The sequence below is a fragment of the Ursus arctos genome, unplaced genomic scaffold, assembly GCF_023065955.2.
Source record: "Ursus arctos isolate Adak ecotype North America unplaced genomic scaffold, UrsArc2.0 scaffold_11, whole genome shotgun sequence".
Lineage (NCBI taxonomy): Eukaryota > Metazoa > Chordata > Mammalia > Carnivora > Ursidae > Ursus > Ursus arctos.
The window spans coordinates 65,990,809-66,014,216 of record NW_026622775.1 but is presented as its reverse complement, the minus strand read 5'-3'; the positions used below and the strand labels follow the sequence as shown (position 1 = coordinate 66,014,216).

The window sequence follows — 23,408 nt, the reverse complement described above, 5'->3', positions numbered from 1 at the left end:
TTGAGCCCTGAATTGGGCTCCTTGCTCAGTGGGGAGCCTGTTTCTCCCTCTCCTCTTCCACTCTTCTTTACATCTCGTCTCGCTCGTGCTCACTCTTCTCACCTGTGCTTTCTGTTGCTATCTTTGTTTCAATCTCTCTCAAATAAATAAAGATAAAATCTTTAAAAAAAATAAAAAAATAGAAACAAGTTGGAATCCATTAAAGTAAGCCATATTAAAATGGGCTTACCTAAATATTCCCTTTGTTTTTTGATGTAACAGCCTAAGTTACTATGAATCCCTTTTCTCCCAAACATGGAAATTGTATTTTTTAACGAGAATCCAAAATTCACAAAGGATTGGCCTTGCCAACTTTCAGCTAGCCATTTTCTATCGTATCAAAATGATGCCGATTATTGTTGATGATGCCCTTTGATGTTCTAGGATACTCCCCTGCTCAACATGCCCCAAGGGCTGCCAAATGCTTGTCAGGCACTTGACATTTGAGGATCCTTCACAGTACCCAACGTAAGCTAGCTTTCTAGCATTAATACTTTTACTCTAACCAGACTCATTACAAACTTGACCCGTCATGGCTCATTTTTTGGTCCTTTCAAGTTGGGTCTTAATGTCTAAAATGTTCTTTCCCACCCTTTTTACCTACTCAAGTCTTATCCATTAATTTACAGGGGAGGAATCAAGTTTCAGACCTCTTTACATCTTACGAAGTGACCGTCCTCTAGCTCTTGGTAGCAGAATGACAAAACAATGGAACCCTAAAGCATGAACAATCTTAGGGATTACCTTATTTAGTTACTGAGTCTTCAAATTTAAAAAACAATGATTAGAAAGGTTGTCACAAACTTGATTGCTACAATGAGGGATAATCACTGCCATGGTGATGGGTAGAAGCATTCAGAACTCACAGCGTTCTTTATTCTCTGCACCACTCTTTTCTTTTGCATCAACCTAAGGTCTTGATTTCACATCTTTCTTTTTCTCTCTGCTCGACATACCCATCAGAGTCATGACAAACTGTTGGGTATGCTTAAGATCCACTCTGGAGAACATGGTCCTGAAATTCAGCAGGGCATCTCACAAATACAAGCGAAATGTGAACTTAAATATTGCAGAACCAAAGAAGACAAAATGGTACGGTGGTCGATGGGAGCATTTTTTGTGTCTAAAACATGCACACACATACAGATGATTGTTGTTATGTGAGAAAGTATTATGCTTTAACTGCAAACCACTTAATGTTTTCCTGTAATTTTAATGGAATTTACTCATATTGAGTGCCTGGCTTACAGTAAATGCTTTAAATACAATTTAATCACCATTAGTAACATTAAGAATTATGGGACTTTTATCAATATCCCTATTTTAGAAAGGAAGAAACTGTGGTTTAATGGGGTCGAACAGAAATAATGGGGGAATAGGTAAAATGCATAAAGGGGAGTGAGAGATTCAGACTTCCAGTTACGGAATGACTAAGTCATGAGAATAAAAGGCACAGCATAGGGAATATTATCAATGATATCGTAATAAGAATTACATGGTGACAGATGGTAGCCACTTGAGGTGAGCATAGCATATGGTATAAAGAAGCTGAATCATCATGTTGTAGACCTGGAACTAATGTTAACATTGTGTGTCAACTACACTCAAAAAAATTTTTTTTAAAGTGTAAGAGTTCAAACTTTTATATTATATTAAAACTTAGCCCTAAAATTAAAAAAAAAATACGAAAAAAAATAATGGGGTTGAATAACTCAGTTCAGGTCACTCAGGCAGTAATTAATTATTGGTAGGGCTGGGATGTGAAATTGGCCAGCCTGACTGTAGGATCTATGTTTCCTCATGGAATACCGAAATATATTGGAATAACAAATCTCTTGGGAAGGAAGATGGTGTATGGGGAGTGATGAAGTGCACATTTGGCAGAAGTGAAACTGGAAGGATGCTTTTTCAAACTTCATTTGAGAGGTGGAGAAAGTGGCCAACGCCAACATGACTGGTGGTTTAGTGGGAATATGGTCAGTCCCAGAAAAAAAAAATCATCTTACATTATGACGCCTATATATTGTCCACTATTTCTTTCTAATAGCGACAGTGATCCTATTAAGGGAAACTGCTTCACAAAGGCACGCCTTGGCCTGGGCTTGATGAGGATATATGAACCTGGCACACCTTGTCTGGGGATCTCATCATTCTGTAAATCAGATAGGCAGGGGAGTGTATTTCTTTTATTTGAAGAATTGAAATAAAAAAGAAAAAATATATGAAGTATGAATTAGGAATGCGAGTGCTAATAAAGTGATTTGGGAACTCTGGAATTTCCCACAATCTCCTCAAGGACACTGTCCTCACAGAGCCCAGTTTTGCATGCATGAATATCAGTAAATTTCTTCCCTTCCTTGAGTCCCTTAGAATTCCAGGTCTGGCTGACCCAGAGCCAGGCTCTTGGGTTTTCTCTACACTGGCCTTCCAGCTATGTCCACAGATTAAGAGGCAAATACTGGTTTCCCAGTCTGTGTGCTCAAAACATCATCTCCTCCCTGCAGCTAGGGAATATGGTGAGACACGGAGATGGTTAAAATGAATTTACACCAAGTTTAGAATGTCAGAGTCTCCAGCTTTAATGTTCCAGGGATATTGTCTTGGGCAATCCAAGCACATCTCTTAAGATATTGGCTTTTCAGACTAATTGAGGGATTCTTCTGGACCACAGGCCTTCCCATAAATGATCCCCTTTTAATTTATCCCTTAAGGGACAGCACCTAGATGTGTGGAAACCTAGCACAATGTGCCCATTCCCAATCTGACAATCCCATAGGGGCAGGTCGTGGGATCCATGTCTCCTACTGGTGTCTTCATCCTCCCTTGGGGGGCATCCTCTTTCAGCAGCTGCTGGCATATGTGAGGAGAGGCAATCACAACTTTATGTCCGTCCTTCAGGAACTTTCCAAAAGGTGAGAAAAGTCAGCACGGGCTGTTTCCCTCCCTATTCACATCCTTCGGTCTCTTTCTGTCTTTCATTTTTCCTCCCCTAGACAGGGAGACTGAGCTGGAATCTGGCTTGGAAAAGAGTTGCTGCTGTCTGGTCCCCAGCAGGGTTCCCTCATCCCGCCATCTCCTTCTCTGTACAAACCTTCCCACTCAGGCACCGTCTTCTCGGTGATCCCCACTATTTCTATCCCTCAATTCCTTCTCAGATCCCTTTCTTCTTAATGACGATGATGCTTTTTAGGATGGGAGGGCTACTGCATCATGCTTCTCCCTGCTTTCCACCCACCATGGCATGGAGCCCCAGGGTGGAATCTGCTGGTTCCGGAACGGCGCCTCTGACCCACTCACAGGCGGTAAACCTCCTCCCTCTGAGCCTGCACCTCGTCAGGCTTGCTGGTGGAGCTCTAGAACCCAGCACGATGCTGGCATCTCAGAGGCTCCTCCCAGTTACTGCTGAGTGAATGGCCGACCCCTGACCTCTCCATGACTCTGCTTCCCTGACGACGAGGCCTGGCTTTCTTCTCTGCCTGACAGCCATAGCCCTGATTTCTCTTCCTGCTGGTGCCTTCCTTCTTTTTCTGTTTTTTTTTCCCTTTCCCTTTTTCTGCCCAGTTTCTGCTCAATCCTCTGGTTTTCTCTGTGATGGTGTTTCACTACCCTTTCTTCCTTGCTGCATTATCTGGTATCAAACGCTATCGTTGTTCTCACCATGTTTCATAGGAAGAACCAGACTTTTGAATGACCCACAGGAGCATAAGGGCTCCTATTTCTCTTGTCACCATAGGCTGGCTGTGCACTTCCACACCCCCTGCCCCCTGCCCAGACTCTGCTTCAAAAGGAGCAAACTGCTCCCAGCTTAATTCTCTGAACCCCTCAGCCGGCAGGTCATGTCGTCCCTTGCCTGTGAATCCGCCTGGTTACATTCTTGAGCTGGAAAAAACCCCAAGCCCCTAGGGACTCATCCCTTCACTGAGTTTCCTTCCACCACTTGGTCGGCGGCAGAATTTCTGGCTCTTTTCTTTTCTGGACCCTCCAAACATCTTGGTGAACTAAAATCTGGCCACATGAGGTAGGGACAGCAAGAGTTTATCCTTGAACACCATCCAGGCCTTCACCCTTGGAGATTCAGAACCCTCACCTCGACGGCTGAGTCCTCTAGATTTTAAGGAGAAATTCAAACTGATGATTTCAAATGATGCCACTTCTGTCTCATCACTCGATGTCTTCTCCATTGGGAACATGTAACCTTTCATTTCTGACCCAGGGCTCATCTGTAGGTTTATGATGGGGGACACTGGGAGCCATTCAAGTGAAGGCTCGGCCACCTAGAGTCACATTTCAGCTACTGAGTTACAGCAGTGTTTTCTCTCAAAGCCACCAAGACAAGAGAAAACCAGTTTTTCTGCCAGTGTTGGTGTCCTAAGTGAGTTTTCTCCCCCAGTGCTCCAGTTCACTCTAAAGGCAGTGAGGATCCAAATGGAGTTCTCAAATTCCAACCCAGCACTGGTCATGAGAAGGTAGTTCTTCAGTTCAGCTCTCTCAGAATGAGGGTGACTCGGTATGGAACCAGAAGGCTAGGAGTCAGTTCTAGCCTTCCAGCTACTATGCTTCATTTCACCCACCTGCAAACTTCACATCTTAATAACAACTTTGAGACACCGGGTTATGGTAAGCCCGAATTGGCCAGAGTCACAGAACGCCAGAACGTGGAGACTGGCAGAAACTTAGCCCCTAGCCAGCACTGCCATCCCTTCTCACAGATGAAGACAGTGAGGCCAGGAGGGAAATGGTTTCCACAAAATCACCTGGCTCTTTTGTGGTCCAGCCAGGCCTAGACCCAGACTCCGCACGGCTTCACCCATTTCCACTCCTGATCTTGTGTGCCATTTAGCAACCCCGCCGTGGCCCAGGAAGTGTTCATGGCAGTTCTGTGCAGCTGTTGTCATAGGATGACGGCAGGTTTTTCAGAGATCATTAGAAACAAAGGGGAGGAGAGCAGCACCATCAATACGACAGCATTTAAAAAGTCGTAATGTAGTGTTCAGACCCTGGAAAAAAGCACAGTGGGTGATAATCTTGGAACGGCCCATCTGCAGGGTTCACATTCTGAAAATTGGAGTTTAAATGACTCCAATTAAAAGAATGTGGACTCCAAAAGAGAAGCTAATGTTATGTGACGATGGGAGCAAATGACCCTTAATTGTTTCTCCCCGTCCAACGCGCGGTCTCTCTGTGCGTGTGGTACCAGTCTAATGTGACTGGTACGCATCCAGTGAACTGAGGAGAGACACAAGCTGTCGCACAAAGAGGTGGCCAGCTCTCCAGGCCAAGGAGCTCCCGTGCCAAAGCAACATTCAGGCCAGATCAATTGGCATCTTCTTACCAGGGAGAAAACTCTGCTCCATTGAACAAAAGCCCAGAGAAGAGGGGTCGGAATCAAAGGATAAGCTCAGGACCAAGTTTCTTGTCATCCCAGAATATACTAGAGGCCTCTGCATTGGGCTGCCAGTTTGGCCGTGTCCAAGTGACATGCCTGAGCCCTCCTGAGGTTCTCAGCCAGCAGGAGTCGTTAAGTCGTTAAGTCGTTAAGTTCTCCACCTAGAGTCATGGTCAGCAATACCGAAGAATGCTGGCCAGACTAACCACGAGCTAGAACCCTAGGCTCTCAACTGAACATTCACAGATAGACTTCCCATGAAAAGAAATACAAGTCCAAGTAAGCACAGAGATTCATTTTCCTGAGGAGAGGACTCCGGCTTCCATTGGCTTCCCACTGTGGTCTTCGGGGGCACAGAGGTTGGCTAAGCCTGGCTCCTGAGAATAAGCTGTGCCTCTGGCTGGCACGCCCCATGTACCCGACGACAGCATCAAGCTCACAAACAGGGCAAGGGGGTGAGAATTCCACAGGTCTTTAGAAGGACCTGCTCTTTTCTTCTATTTAACTGAGGCTTGAAATAGTATAATTCTGGTCTTGTGCCTGTTAAGAAAGTAATGTGGTTGCTCCTTTCACAGAGTTAATATGTTGAGTCTTCTCTGAACTTTCTGGCAGGAAGCTGGGCTAGTGGTCACGGGGAGGAAGGCTGGAGGTGTGTGAGGGTGCACTGAGTAGTGGGAAAGATGCATACTGTGTGCTGGGTACATAACACCGAACAATCCCGGGGCGCTATGGGGACTGTCCAGTGCGGATGGGACTGCTGCCCCTTTTCCCTTTTTCCAGGGACTGGGGTTATTGGCCTATGGTTTCTAGTGTTAAGAATCACTGCTTCTTCCAACCCAGGCAAAGAAAGAGGTCACCTGGAGGGAACATTCTCTCAAACCTCACAGTTAGTCAAGTGGGAGACACTCTTTAATGGCACCGTTCTGGCTGGCCGAGTGTGGCTCTGCAGAATTAGGGATTTTACTCTGGAGGAGTCCAGGCTGCTCAAAGCAAAGCTCTACAAAGGGTGTCCCTCCCCAGTTATCAAAGCCCCAGCCAGCATTCCTCCTTTCAGAGGGTCTCCCTCAGGGGAGAACTCCTGCCCAGCTGGACTAGACCGACTGCACATCTCCCTCCAGAGCACCCTGTGTGCTGGGTTTCCTTTTGAAATGAATTAATAATGCAAATGGTTTCAAAAGACAGCAAGATTCCCCCCCTCCCCTTACTTAACAAATGATAACTTGATTGGGGAAAATGCTAGCAACTAAGCCGTCATGTTCTTTTATAGGCTGTTTCCTTAAAAGCGCTCTTCTTTCATAAATCAGCCCATTTTCCAAATGTTGCCACTTTCCTCAAGGTCATCACTGTTTCATGAGTCTCCCATTTGAAACGTCTTATCATCTCCACACGAGAACTTTCTCCAGCCACCTGGTCTAAAGAAGAGTAGTCCTCGAGCTAGTGCCATTTCTTTTCTTTTGTGGCTCATAATCGTGCTTTGCAAGCTTTCGAAATTTTTTTTTTCTTGTGGTGAGGACTTTTCAGATTTACTCTCTTAGCACCTTTCAAGTATGCAATACAGTGTTATTAACTGTGTTCTCCATGCTGTACATTACATGGAGAACACATTACATCCTGTGACTTGTTTTATAACTGCAAGTGTGTACCTTTTGACCCCGACATTTCACCCACCTGCCGCCCCCCTGCAAGTGTTCTTGTTCACTATGCTTTCTTTGATCATCTCCTTCTCCAGAGTGTGCAGTAAGCTCCCGGGGGTGGGGAAGGGGGAAGGGGGCCTGTCATTCTCACTGTAGGGCAAGCCCAGGGGTTGGTTCAGTCCTGGAAAGGAGTCTGTGTATTTGACTTCTCCTCCTCTTTGTCTCTTCTATTTCAACCATCACCAAGCCTCACTGATGTTTTCCTTCGAAACGCCTTTTTAAGACTTGCCTTTCCCCTCCACAGCCATCCCTACACCCCTGCCTTGTGGTGGCAGAGCACGGAGGATCTCGTTGTTTCCAGCCTCGCTCAGTGCTAAGCCAACAGTGCCCGATTCATCACCCTGCAGCCTTGTCAGGATGGTTCCACTTTTCCACTCAGAAATCAAGGGAGTTCAGGACCAGGGACTAAGAAGGCATTTGGATCATCGTTTAAAGCTGGGTGGGTCACTTGCCCCTCCTGAGACTCAGTTTCCACATCTGTGAAATGAAAGGTTTGCACCAGGTCATGGCTACCACCCCTTGCCCTCTAAAAAAGTATTCACCTCTAGGAAAACTGAAACAGTCAAAAGTGAACATCAAGCCCATCTCAGGCTGGATGGTTAGGGAGCCCTGTGGGGGATGGCCAGAAGGGAAGGGGGCCTACTGGAAGGGAGGGCATGCAAGCTTTGGGGCTAGGTTTTGAGGAAGACATCCTAATGTCCTTCCTGAAGATTCGTGTCTAAGCTGGAGGGGAAGAAGGGTGGAGAGGAGACATCCGAGGGCTATGGTCATGAGCCACACGGGCTCAGGGGTGCATGCAACCCCCCACCCCACTGACATGAGTTATGCTGAGCAGGGACAACATTTGCTCTCCTGCACGGAGCCCAGCATGCTCACCCCTTCGTAATATGGGGGCTGCACACATGCACATCTAGGGCCTAAGATGCTCTGACACTGGTCATCTGGGCATTTCCAAGGGATGGCACAGAAAGAGAAGAAAGTGCTGGAAGCCATGCAGCAAAATTTTCAGAAATTACTAACAGGGAGGGAAGCTTTTCAAGGGGCTCAGTAATACAGTTAAGGGAACCTCATAATGGTAAGATCAGTCAGGATGTGCGTTGTGAATTATCTTTGTGCTGCTGATAAGATCAAATTCAAGCTTATCACCTGCCATTCCAGGCCCTCCATCATTTGGTTTCCCCTGCCTTACACAACCTCCTTTCCCATGATTCATTCATTCAGCAAAATGATTCGCTTAGGACCCCCAGTGAGGTAGGCGCTGTCGTAGATACTGGACATAGAATGGTCAGGAAAATGAGTACGGTTCCTGTTCTTGGAGTTTACATTCTGTGAGTATTTCCAATAGCTGCCTGTGAAATCGAACAGTGGATTTCCAACACCAAGCCTCTCTTCTTGCCATGGTAGACTGTTTGCAGTAACTCTGTTAATCCACCAAGGACTATGGCCTCAGCTCACGTGGTTCTCCCCTTCGTTCTCCTCCTCCTCCTCAGGGACTGAGCCTCTCCTTTGTATCCATTCCAACTAGAATCCATTCAGATTGTTGATCCTCAAAGCTGTGTTCAAAACCCAGCTCACCTATGAACCCTTCTGGCCTGGCAGTGTAGTTCATTTTCTCTTCATTCCCCCTGAGCACTGGACCTTAGTACTTTCCTCTGTAGTACTCATCGCCACCTTCTAAACTTATTTCTTACCCTCCCTTTGTCTTGAATATAAACTCCCTGAGGGGCAGAAGTTTTTGTCTTTCCATTTCCTTGCTGTATCCTCAACACCTATGACAGTTTATGGCATACGGAGAGCCATGATAAACACACCTAAATGAACGACGCAGTCAATCCTATGGTTCTAGTCTCTCTAAAGACATACACCACTTCTCAGCCCTCACTTACATCTCCAGGATTGTCTACTGAATCAGTGGACGACATTTGTTGATGGCAGAAAATGGCATTCTGAATAAAATGCCTGCTTCAAGTACTTAGAGCTGGAGACATGGAGAAATAGGGGCTGTCTTACCTCACATTCCAACACTTTATCTTCCTGACCTTCGAGATGCTCGTATTTACATCGTATTTACATAAAAACAAAACCATTCTACAAATAAATTTATACAACTAAGTCACAGGTACTACCTGAAATTGTTACTTCCAGTGCTTATGAAGACATTTTATAGGGTCCTGCAGGAAAGGCCGAAGCCTATAATTAAGATGAGATCGTCATCAGCAGCCTCTCCTTTTTGTGGGATGTGAATCCAAGGCCAAACCCCACAAATCCGAAGCAGTGACACAACCAAAATTGGTTACCCAGAGAGGCAGCATGGGAGTTTCTCAGAAGGATGTCCCTTTACGGTCCGCCTTTAGGCTAAGGGAGGTTTCATTCGAGGGTCTTGCCAGCAAGGACATGGGTGAGTCGGCCAGCACTTATGTGGGAAGAGGTAAACAGGCGAGCAGGCAGATGGACTTTTGGTTCTGGACTGCCTGTAAAGATGCCAAATCTGAGTTCTCTGGATAATTCCCTACTTGGAAATGACATACCCGGTCCTCTCACCGGGTCACCCAGAAGCATGTCCCCTCATAGTATGACCATCCCCCAAGAATATTCTCTAGCTCTGTCTAAGGCAGAATAGGAATAATACTTTGATCTCCACCCCCAGCTCTGGCACACCCAAGTTAAGCCAGGGACAGAGATTGTCTGTGGACCCTGCTTACCTCTCCCCAGTCCTAGGCTCAAGCGGGACCCGACCAGCTGAGTGCCTCACTCGCCTCCATCAAAAACAGGTGGTGTTCAAACCGACATAACATATATGCGTAGGCAACTTAATAGTTTGATTTCAAAATAAAAAGTATCTTTTTGGAAGCTATAACATGGCTTCTAAATACAGCTGGGCAAACCAATTTTAAAATGCGGAAGGGACTGTGAAAATCTTCTCTTTAGTTTTAAAAGGCAATCGAGTATGGCACTATTTTGATTACAGACATTTTTGAAAAGCAGAACTGACCATGCTTTCATGGTCTTTCAGCATCAATGTGATATTGAGAAATCTCAGCTGCTGACAGGGGACAACCTCACTCTTTCCAAACGTAGCCAAGCCTTCTGCAGTCTCAACTAACTGCCTTATAGTCAAACAGGGAGGAAAGACATTGGGGAAGCTTATCCATTTCTATGGCTTCAGTTTCCTTCTTCGCTTTGATGACTGTCCAGTCTCTATCCTGGTCCATCTCCAGCTCCTGAACTCCAGTTCTGCATATTCAACTGTTATCAGACATCTTTCCCGATGTTTCCAAACCGCCTCACCCTTAACATCACCAAACTGAACTCATCTCTCACAAAACCTACTCCTTCTCTGCTTCATCCTCAGTAGATGGCACCCTTTCCCCTAAGTTGTACCAGCTGGAAACCACTGTCACCCTCAACCCTTCAGTCTCCCACCTCCTTAGGGACATCCAATCTCTCAGTCCAGACTACCAAACCTTCTTTCTCCTTGTCACCATCCATCCTAGTTCAGGCCACCAGCATCTGCAGCTAGGACCTTCCACCAGCTCACTACCTCAGCTTCCTGCTTCGAGCATTACCTCCTTCCAATCTACTGTCACCTTTGTAGCCAGAGAAACAAACTTGATTACATCTTCCTTGATCAAATCATTTCAAGGACTCTTCACTGACTTCAAGATCAAATACAAATTCTGTACTATGACTTATTAAGTCCACAGGTCTGGGAGACTGAAAATCCACTTTCCTAGATGGCTAGTTAGTAGAGATGGTGATCCAAATGCCCAAAGACTCTAGTGAGTATTACAGAAAAGTAGAAAATTATAACCGGTAGGAGTTGAATATTTGCATAATTGTTAATGCAACTAAGTGATACAGAATCTTTAGTTCACTAGGATGTGGTTTGGGGTCATAGTGGTTGATGTACCAGTTTAATCCTAATGCCTAATATATGGCATCCAGAAGGCAGCATGTCCACTAAAAAGTCTTCCCAAGGCCAGAGCATGAACACCACTCATGAATTTTCAACTGTTCGGTGATAGTCAAGATAGTGGTTCAGAAAGTTTTGATAAATTCCCAAGTCAGGGAAACAGAGAGGGAGACAAACCATAAGGGACTCTATAGTTGTTCAATAGGAAACAAACTGAGGGTTGCTGGATGGGAGGTGGGTGGAGGGATGGAGTAACTGGGTGATGGGTGTTAAGGAGGGCACGTGATGGAATGAGCACTGGGTGTTACATGCAACTGATGAATCTCTAAATTCTACATCTGAAACTAATAATACACCATATACTAACTAAATTGAATTTAAATTTTAAAAAATTCCTGAGTCAGGAATAAAGAAGCCTGAAAGATAGCCACAGACAATGGGGAAGAAAAGCCAAAGATGGAGAAAAGTGCATTTGAGGCTGTCTGAAAAGAACCAATTCCTGTGCGTGGTGTGATGTTCTGTTACCCCAAACAGTTGCATTTCTAGGGAAAGGTTGTTCCCCACTACCGTGATTCCCCTCAGAAATGCCCACCCAATATTTGCTCAGATCAGGTGATTAATTCAGAACACACCCGCTAACTACACACAGTCATTTCTGGATGTACTGCTTGAACAGTGGCCTTCCTGAGCACCTCCAGCATGGCTGGCCTCATTCCCCATGCAGATGTTAAAGCCACAGGACTTCTACCTGGGCTGTAGTTGTCAACTCATCTTCCATTCACAGACACATTTTCACCGGAAGAGAAGAATGCTACCATAGTTTGTCAAAATGAAAATAATGATGCTCCTTGTTTTTGTTTATTCCAGTTTGGTTCTGGTGAGTTAAAAGTTAGCTCCACTTCATGTCCTAAGATAGGTACAGTGTTAGCAAGTGGATGGCACAGAAACATATTAGAATCTGGGGGCTCTGGCAGGTTTCCATTTTCCTAAGGTTTTTTTTTTTTTTTTTTTCCCCGTAAGGCTTACATGTATCTAGGGATAACTAAAGAGGGCAGCTGCTAGGGGCAAGGAGACAGACCAACTAGGAGACTAGCACATGGGTCTGGCTTAGAATTCTGACCAATGGCTAGAAGCTATAGGCAGACAGATTTGGGCTGCCCTGGAAGTTGGTCTTCCTATCAATGAAAGTGTCCTAGGATAGGATGGATAACCAATCCCTGAGGTATAATACTGGGGATTCAAGTGTCATAAAGCATCCTATTAAGATATTCTCGAAGGTACATTCTTACCCTGAAGTTTTAAAACTTCCTAAAGCAAGCAAACACTACTGGGGAAAAAAAGGTGGTTGTTCTGAACGCCTTGTTTCCTTCAATATGGCAATAAAGAAATTGTGCACTGGAAGCATTTTAAGAGGTACACACATGTAAGGATATGGACATGTTATCGGATCTGACAAATGATTTCTTAGCATGATTTACCTTTTTTCTGTGAGTGGGACTAGTCTACATATATTACAACAGTTCCTAAATTTTATTCATTAACAATGCAAGATCCAATAGACACATTCTGATCTAAATTGTTGTTGGAATCATTTATAACCACCTCCTATAAACCCCTGAGGCACCAAAAGCCAAGCTGACTTCCGTGCTACAAGGGGAAAGGATGTAAACGTGCAGAAAGGGTAAGACACTTGCTCAGGGTTACAAAGCTGGTGAGCAGAAGGAAGAGATTAATAACTCTGGTCTTCACTTCAAAAATCTTTCTATTGTTAATACATTAAGATTTTCAGTTGCAAGAGGAGATGTATCTCCAGTTATTTGGGAGCTTTCAGAGGACCAACTCCAAAAAATATGAATATTTTCAAGATAAATGCAGCTTTTAGACATCAAGTGTATAGTTTGAGTCCTTGCTTAGTTTTTGAGTTCACGATCCATATATGCATTTCTACTTACATATCTACAGCAACTTTGATATTAATGTGTGTAAAATGACACACCCTAATCTGCTTGTCTTCTAGTGTTCCCTGTCTCTATAAATGATTATTAACATTCACTCACTTGTTTATGACAAAAACTTGGCAGTCAATCCCGATACCTTCTTCTTGATATCTCCAGTAGAAGATACCACCTAATATTGCCCAAGCCTTTCCACATTTCTCTAGATCCACTGTCATGGCCTAATCCAAGCTACCACCATCTGTCACCTGTAAGATGCTTTGCATTGGTCTCCTGCATCCACGCATAATCCTCCCTTTTCTCTAGGATGATCTCTATGAAATGTAACTCCAATTCGGTGACATCTCTGCTTATATGTCTCAAATGTTTCTCAGTGCTGCTCTTAGATGAAATCCACAATCACTAACATGGTTCATCAGGCCAAATGATCTGGTCTCCCCTCCCTCTTCTGTCCTGACTTGCAAACCTTCCTTGACTCCTCTGATTACTCTGATCTTCTCTTGATTTATGCAATGCTTCTGGGCCACAGGACCTTAGCACCCTTCGTGGTGCTAAGTCCTCTTCATTCTCTAGGTTTTTGCTTAAATTTCACTTGCTCAGGAAAACTATCTGTGATCCCCTTCTATCCATTCACCTGCCCCAGATGACAGGCTAGGATAAGTTCTCTTGTTAAATGCTACCACAGCATACCGTGCTTTCCATTCACCTAACCTGTCATGGTTGCTTTTGTAAGATTACATGTGTAATAATTTGCTTAATGACTCTCCCTATACATATAAATTTCATCAAGATAGGAATTGTACCCGATGCATTGTAGGTTTTTAGTAAATATATCTACTCATGAATAAAATAGACATTCATCGAGCACTTTTTACATGCCAAACCTCATGCAAGTTATTTCACAAACATTATCCCATTTAATTCCCCTGTACAGTATGTGAATATATTATCAACCTCATTTGACAGATGAAGAAACTGAGGCTTAGGGAGTTTAATTCACAACTCAGCACTGGAGGAGATAATGCTAAGCGAAATAAGTCAAGTAGAGAAAGACAATTATCATATGGTTTCACTCATTTATGGAACATAAGAAGTAGGAAGATCGGTAGGGGAAGAAAGGGGTAAAGAAAGGGGGAGGTAAATAGAAGGGGGAATGAACCATGAGAGACTATGGACTCTGGGAAACAAACTGAGGGCTTCAGAGGGGAGGGCGGTGGGGGAATGGGGTAGGCTGGTGATGGGTAGTAAGGAGGGCACATATTGCATGGTGCACTGGGTGTTATACGCAAGTAATGAATCATGGAACTTTAAAAAATAAAATAAAATAAAATTCACAACTCAGGGAAATGTCTGAGCTCAGATTCAAATCCAGACTTGTTTGATGCCAAAGCTCATGCTTTTAACCTTCGAATTACACTAAGAAAGAGTCTGTGCTTTACCGGCTTTATAGTGAAAATAGTGCACAGTATTAGAGTACTCAAAGTTCAGTACAAAACCAATCATCCGAGGGGCTAAGAAACTTAATCACACATTCCATGTACTATTTTTCAGAAAGCAGAGACATGTTTAACTCAAATCATTAACATAGATACAAATTCTTGAGCGTTCATAATTTTGTTTGCTCAGGATAGACATGGTTGGCCAGGTGAAAAAACCACCAACACTATTTTGTCAAAGAACCTTTTGACAAAGCTCCATTAATAACGTACACCTAGAAAACAAGCAGGTAAGACTAGGTCAGAAGGTATGACTGACCACTTACAAACACCAGACAAAGTCCGGACCTAAAAGGAGCAGTGAGCTCTGTAGCCCCTGAACATGGAGAGTAAGGGAAATGTGAAGGAGAGCAAATGGGAATCGTTACTGTCTATTGTGTCGCGTAAAAATACGGATTCCTGGGCCTGCTACAGGCTTTTAGCGGCTCTGTGTTCCCTGGGAAGGAAATCCTGACAGCTCACTTGCTAGTCCTCTGATGAGAGCACGTTCTGTACCTTGTCTGGGCCTCAGATCCCACGCGCTTGTGGCCACAGTGGCTGGTTGTAAGCGTTCATTTCATTTGAGCTATGCCTTCTTCCGAATGTATCAACACGTTCCTCATCCTTCAGGGTCTCCTGCTTATTCATTAGTGTTCATCTTGTTTCTTTTCAACCTTCAGGGATACTTTCCAAAGTCAGAAACAAGACATTTGGACTATATGAATCTGTCTTTGCACTGAGATGCATTCTTGTTCTGGCTCTGAGGCTCTGGCCACCTGTGAGCCCTCCCTCATAACCTGTGCACTCGATGGTCTCCTTAAACAATGGCCAGCTAGTCATTTTCTCAGAGCAGCTGCTCTGGGAATCCCCAAGTACCTTGACAGAACTGTTATTTTATTCAGTGTACTGGGGAAAACGTATGTCTACAACTGACATATGTTCACATTTCTTGGACAGCCTATTGCCCAATCATACCCAATGTTGGCTACAAAAAGGAAAGGTGTAATTTTGTCCATTTGAAGATCTTCTTGGACTCATTTGAGTCCAATTAGGCAAATGACAGGTGCCTGTCTAAGTTGTGCTATGTCCAGACTGGACCTAGGGCTGCATAGTTAATTACAGTGCATTTCTCTCTGGAACTCTTTCCTCTTGAAGGGACATCTGATCTTTCTACCACACCAGGCACTTTGTTTCTTGTTTTTGTCTGTTGTGATGAAAAGGCTCCTAGGAGTTAGACATGGTTTTGTTTTATTTTTCAAGTTTTAAAGCTTTTAAAATTTTGTGAGCTCATAATACCTGAAAGAGTTCTTCAGAATTCCATTAGGATGATGATGATGATGCTAGGGGTAATGACTATAACAACAGATATATATTATTGAGCATTTTCGAGTTTCTGGCTTCGTATGAAGTATGTTACCTTATTGCTTTATCGCACCCTGTAAGTTATATACTGTTTCTCCCCATTTTACAGATGAAGAAAACAGGACTTAGGAATTTTTATAACTTGCCAAAGAACAATCAGCCGGTGAGAGTGAAGCTGGGTTCCAACCCACCTCTGCCTGATCCAGATCCTGCACAGCTCCCCCTAATACTGAAGTTGCTGAAAATCTGCATTGCCCGCTATCTGGTTTCTCTGCTGTTGTGCTGGGTGCTTACTGCTAAATTTCCACAGGCAACGTGAGATCCTCATTTAGACAACAAATAGGAAGCAGTATAGAATGGATTAAGAAATTTCTAGAAACTTCTTCTTTTTTTTTTTAAAGATTTTATTTATTTATTTGACAGAGCTAGAGACAGCCAGCGAGAGAGGGAACACAAGCAGGGGGAGTGGGAGAGGAAGAAGCAGGCTCATAGCAGAGGAGCCTGATGTGAGGCTCGATCCCGTAACGCCGGGATCACGCCCTGAGCTGAAGGCAGACGCTTAACCGCTGTGCCACCCAGGCGCCCCAAGAAATTTCTAGAAACTTCTTAACATAAACATTTATAGTCACTTTCTTCTTGGAATGAGTTTATCTGTTTAGTCAGCAAAACAGTTTGAAAAAGATCATAGCAAGTAAGTTAAGAAAAGACTGTGGTTTTCTAAATTGTAAAACTAATGCCTGCTAAATGTGGGTGGTCTGTACCATCCATAATCCTGGTGCCATACACCTGCATGTGCACACACACACACATGAAACAGAAGTTACTGTAATGCTACAGTCTACAAGTAAGAACACATTTTAAATAACTGGGGCTGTATTTATAGCATAAGCTTTTATGACCATGCTTTCTTCACTCAACATATCATGAACATTCTTCTACTTTATTTTTACTCCAGAACACTATTTTTCATGGCATTTTAAAGTATTTCATTATGTGAATATAATTCATTTATCTACTCTTGCTAATTTGAAATTTGGGTCTTCCCACATTTTCTCTATTACAGATAACTATGAAAGAAATTTTTGCATGGATAGCTTTGGAGGCACATTATGGAGGATTTTCTCCAGATAAATTACTAGAAAAGAAATCTGGGTCATATGATAGAAATTTCTGTAAGTTTTTTTTTTTTTGATACATATCCATTTAGTTCTCTCTGGAGAAGATATGCCTGTTTGCTCTTGTACCACTAATGGGAACATAATGACAATATGGTGCTGACAATGACCATGAACTATCATGAGTGCCCGCTATGTGCTAAACATCGTGCTAGCTCTTCCCATGCAGGTGCTCAATGAGGGTGGGTGCCAGGAAGCCCATCTCACATAAACCATGACTTTTCCTCATAGGAATAGAAGTCAAGGAGTCAAGTAATAGGAGTCAAGAAATACATCCCTGCCAAGGACTACAAGGGGTTGCCAGACCTGGCCTCTGCCATTTGGTAAGAAAGCATTTCATAGCTATGCTGAACCTCTTTTTATTTCTCAAACTGCCAAGATTCCCCAAACTCAAAGTCTTGATGCTTGATTTTCTCTTCTTGGGATGCCCTTCCCTTGGGGTTGCATGTCTAGATCTTTCTCCTTTGCAGTTCCAAGGCTACCTCCTCTGAGATGCCTTATCTGCATTTAAAGAATACCCCTTTCATCCCACTTCCCTTGACCTCCATTGTCAGCATCCCTGTCACATTACCTCATTTTATTCCTTTTTATTCCCTATGAATTCTTGTCATTTTCTGAGACATTTTAAAATTGTCTTCCAACAATGAAATGTAATCACCCTAAATGCAAGGTGCACTACAAAAAAGGCCTGGTGGCCTCCCAGTGGAATTCTACAAAACATTCAAAGAAGACTTAATACCCATTCTTCTGAGACTGCTTCAAAAAACAGAAATGGAAGAAAAAGTTCCAAACTCATTCTATGAGGTCAGCATTACCTCGATCCCAAAACCAAAGACCCCACCAAAGAGGAGAATTACAGACCAATATCCCTGAGGAACATGGATGCAAAAGTTCTCACCAAAATACTAGCTAATTGGATCCAACAGGACATTAAAAGGATTATTCACCATGACCAAGTGGGATTTATTCCTGGGCTGCAAGGGTGGTTCAGCATCTACAAATCAATGTGATACAGGACATTATTAAAAGGAAGGAAAAGAACCATATGATCCTCTCATTAGATGCAGAAAAAGCATTAGACAAAATACAGCATCCTTTCTTGATTAAAACTCTCTGCAGTGTAGGGATAGAAGGAACATACCTCAATATCATAAAAGCCACGTACGAAAAACCCACAAGAAGTATCATCCTCAATGGGGAAAAACTGAGAGCTTTTCCCCTAAGGTCAAGAACATGACAGGGATGTCCATTCTCACCACTGCTGTTCAACATAGTACTGGAAGTTCTAGCCTCAGCAATTAGACAACACAAAGAAATAAAAAGCATCCAAATCTGCAAAGAAGAAGTCAAACTCTTGCTCTTCACAGATGATGTGATTCTCTATATGTAGGAAATTCAGAAGACTCCACCAAAAGATTGCTAGAACTGATACAGGAATTCAGCAAAGTTGCAGGATATAAAAGCAATGTACAGAGTCAGTCACATTTATATACAGTAACAATGAGGCAAAAGAAAGAGAAACCAACGAATCGATCTCATTTACAATTGCACCAAAAACTATAAGGTACCTAGGAATAAACCTAACCAAAGAGGCAAAGGATCTGTACTCTGAAAACTATGGAACACTTATGAAAGAAATTGAGGAAGACACAAAGAAATGGAAAAACATTCCATTCTCATGGATTGGAAGAACAAACATTGTTAAAATGTCTATGCTGCCCAAAGCAATCTACACATTTAGTGCAATCCCTATCAAAATACCATCAACATTTTTCACAGAGCTGGAACAAACAACCCTCAAATTTGTATGGAACCAGAAAAGACCCCGAATAGCCAAAGGAATGTTAAAAAAGAAAACCAAAGCCAGAGGCATCATAATTCCGGACTTCAAGCTGAATTACAGAGCTGTAATCATCAAGACAGTACAGTACTGGCACAAAAACAGACACATAGATCAATGGAACAGAACAGAGAACCCAGAAACGGGTGGTCAACTAATCTTCAACAAGCAGGAAAAAATATCCAATCGAAAAAAGACAGTCTCTTCAACAAATGGTGCAGGGAAAATTGGACAGCCCCATGCAGAAGAATGAAACTGGGCCACTTTCTTACACCATACACAAAAATAGACTCAAAATGGATGAAAGACCTAAATGTGAGACAGGCATGCATCAAAATCCTAGAGGAGAACACAGGCAGCAACCTCTCTGACCTCAGCTATAGCCAACTTCTTGCTAGACACGTCTCCCGAGGCAAGGGAAACAAAAGCAAAAATGAACTATTGGGACCTCATCAAGATAAAAAGCTTCTGCACAGAAAAGGAAGCAGTCAACAAAACTAAAAGGCGGACTACGGAATGGGAGAAAAAATTGGCAACCAAGATGTCCTTCAGCAGGTGAAAGGATAAATTAACTGCACATCCAGTGCAGAACATTATTCACTGCTAAAAAGAAATGAACTATCAAGCCATGAGAAGACATGGAGGAACCTTAAATGCATACAAATATATATGTGTATTCAGTATCATTTCATAGATTAAATTTAACAAGTATAGCTGTATTGCGAAGTGTGCCTTTATCAACATAAAATAAGCCTCTTTATCCCATGAAATATCTTATGGTTGGAATTCTTTGTTTGGTATTAATATTGCTGTCCCAGTGAAAGAAACCCATCTGAAAAGGCTACATGCTGTATGATTTCAGCCATATGACATTCTGGGAAAGGTGAAACTATGGAGACAGTAGAAAGATCAGTGGCTGCCATGGGTTAGGGGGAAGGGAAGGATAAACGGGTAGAACACAGAGGATTTTAGGGCAGTGAAACTATTCTGTATGACACTGTAATGGTGGATGCATGTCATTACAATTTGTCCAAACCCTATAGGATGTATAACAGCAAGAGTGAACCCTACTGTAGACTACCGACTTTGGGTTATTATGATGTGTCAGTGTAGGTTCGTCAATTGCAAGAAATGTACCACTGATGGGGTCTGTTAATGGGGAGGCTGTGCATGTGTGAGCACAGAGGGTACACGAAAAATCTCTGCATTTTCTTTAAAAATTAATTTTTTTTATTAAAAAAAGACAAAGACTCTCAGAGTTAAAAAAATAAATATGTATGGTTTATGAAGGAACCAAAATACAAATGAAATAAAAAACAAAATACCATCCCACGGCTAAAAGAATGATATGGTTTGGTGCTATATACAAAGCCAAGGCAAAAAGAACCTGGGACAGCAATATCAATACCAAACAAGAATTCCAACCGTTAAGATATTTCATGGGATAAAGAGGCTTATTTTATGTGGATAAAGGCACACTTCCCAATGCAGCTATATTTGTTAAATTTTATCTATGAAATGATATTGAATACACATGTATATTTGTATATGTATATATATTAAAACAGCTCTTAGACAAAACTGATAAAGCTATATAAGAGTAGAATGACTAAAATATAGACAAGGCAAAATATTGGTAATTTCTCAGTAGAAATCAAAACTGCAATGACAGGACAACTTAGAAAATGCTGAAATTTGAATTTTATGTAATTTTCATGTGTCACCAAAGACATTCTTATTTTGATTTTTTAAAAATCATTTAAAAATGTAAAAATCATTCTTAATTCACAGGCCTACAAAGAAAAAATAGACACGTTGAATTGAGCCCATGGGCAGTAAGTTTGCTCACAACTAAAGCAAAAAGAATTTGTCTGAAAGCAGAAGTATTTGTTCTGTCCCTTGACTATTAAAAGTGTTTACTATGAACAAGACATAGATGTCTAAAATTAGAATTAATGAACAATGTTCTAGAAGACTACATCAATGCCATGACAGAGGAAAAGAAACAGGAGCTACAAATAATGGAAAAGACCTTTTATTATTATTTGTATACTGTGAACGAATGCTTTGTTACCTGGAAAACAGACGGTATATTTTATCTTTTTAAAAAATTGTATTTTCTAGTTTTGGCTACTAAAAAGACCTAGGAAAAATGATCAATGCAGTTTTAATAAGCACCCCACTAGTTTGTATCCTCTAAATCCTGTTTTTCACTAAAAATAGAATGAAGGGCTCTTGGAGAAATGGCTGATTCCACATCTGGGCAGGAAACAGAAAAGTGAACACACATAGAGTGGTCATGAGAGACCACAGGATCATGTCAAAAATACTTAGACACTAGCCTAAAGAAGTTACCACTGGCCAAAGTTGTTACAGTTCGAGACTCCAATAAGGATTAATAATGTGTTTCAACCCAGAAGTTTTAATGATGCTAGGGGTGGAGAGATCATCACTGATTACCTTTGAAGGACACTAAATAACCACTTTATTATTTTTAAAATTGGTCAGCAAAGAAAGAATTGAGCATTTATCCTGCCTTTCTTGTGAAATCTACATCTCAGTGGTTGATGAGTGGCAGTTGCTCTTTATAGGTGTTTTCAAGCTATAATAAATGAAGATAGAATGATAGAGTTAGGATGTCATCATTTTGCAATCCTAAATAAATCAAGCAAATTGATGGATTTAGACTATGGTCTTCCTTACTGAGATCTTAAGAGAGTCGATAAAACGTTATGAATCTCCTGATGGAAGTATACATCTCCTAAGAATTAATTTTAAAACAAACAAACAAACAAACAAACAAACAAACAAACAAACAAACATCTGATAAAAGTCTACTGGATCTAAAGCCTGACCAATTTCCATGAACTATAAGGAGAGAAGGAACACATTAAATGATGCCACAGGGATGAAGTCAGCAATATCTAGATTATTGAAAACAATCTGTTAAAATTAAAATTTCAAGGAAAGGGGGGAAAAAGCAAGTCAAGGGGGAACCTATAGAGTAAAAAAGACTTAAGGAACATAAAACCAACCGCAATATATGAACCTTTTGTGGATCTCAATTCAAACAAGAAGATTCTAGAAGTATTATAAGAAAATTAGAGAAATGTGAACACTAATTGGATATATTGATAATAAGAAATTATTGTTGGTTTTTGTCCTAGAGATGATAATGGTATTATGGGAATGCCTTTCAAAAGAGTAATGTTTAGGGGTATATAGTGAAATATTTACAGATGAAGTGAGGTGCTGTCTAGAATTTGCTTCAGAGAACTCTGCATTGAATGAAGAATTTGAATAAAACAAAACTGCCTACATATCTTCTTAAAATTAATAAAACTGGGTGATAGGTACACCAGCTTAATTGTACCCTTCTCTCTACTTTGTGTATATTTGATAATATCCATGGTAAAATTTTTAAAAATTAAAGAATAATAAAAGCATTTAGGTATAAAAACAGTTCACTTGTTATCTGATTTTTTGGGTGCTTTTTATCTGTATTTCTGTTTCTTAAAACTCCCTTAAGTGAGTTTGCTCTTGGGCTCATTTGCTTAAAGACCAAATATATTCAGGACTGGGAGAAACACAGAGTTGAGATTTTGGTCCCTACCTCCTGGATCCATTTTGAACCAAGACTCATAGAGTACCCACCAGTAATTCACAGCATGGAATGCCATGAGAAATGCCAGAGATGGTCAATGAGGCAAGGTGCTCAGGAATGGATAGCAAACAGGTGAACCTATGAGGTAAAGTAGGGGAGGGCGCTTCAAGTGAAGGGAACTGTGCAGAAGGAGGGTCACAAAGAACCTGGGTTGGGTGGGAAAATGATTACATTGAAGAGGGTGGGCCAAGATGAAAGGAGTCCGGGCATTAGGCAAAGGCATTGAGACTGATACAGTGATAAACCAGCAGGCTGTGCAGTGTGTGAACACAGAGAACCCTGGCACACATACAGCCTTGCTTCTATGGTAGATATGTTTAGGATCTACTGGCGAGGTTTATTCATTCACTGAGCAAATATTTATAGAGATGGGATTTGAATCAAGTATGAAATGAAGAGAGTCATATTCAAGGATCAGTTCTCAAAGCTCTCTTCCAAAGGGGCTGCAAGGTGGGAAACAGGTTTTTAATAATACTAAGACACTGTTTGCTTTTTTGCTCTCATGCTGCCATGAGAGTACAGTGGAATGTTCCAGAGCGGTCATGACATGTGTTATTGTGACAGACTGAATGCAGAAGTGGGGACGGGGACCCAGCTGTCTTTGATAGCCAGATTCTAAAGAGATTTGTAAAAATACAAAACAATGTTACTTCTTCATTATTTTTTTTAATTTGGAAAATACAGTTCCTTTGCATGAAAATGTTATTGATGTTAACATTCATTGGTTTCTTATTGTTATTTTAAAAGGATGAATGTTTTAAAAATTCCTCAGTTTTAATATCTAATCTGGTAACATCAACAGATGTAATCTATATAAACAAAAGCGCTATGAGGGTTTCAATAATTTTTAAGACTACAAAGGAAGCCTGAGACCAAAAAGTATAAGCACTGCTGGATTTAAGTGT

The 23,408-nt window shown here is 41.9% G+C and overlaps 1 protein-coding gene across 10 annotated transcripts in view; it reads right to left on the bottom strand.

Moving 5' to 3' along the window:
• The window catches only part of ADRA1A (adrenoceptor alpha 1A), a 109,182-nt gene that overhangs the window by 7,016 nt on the left and 78,758 nt on the right, over positions 1-23,408 (bottom strand). The window lies entirely within an intron of this gene.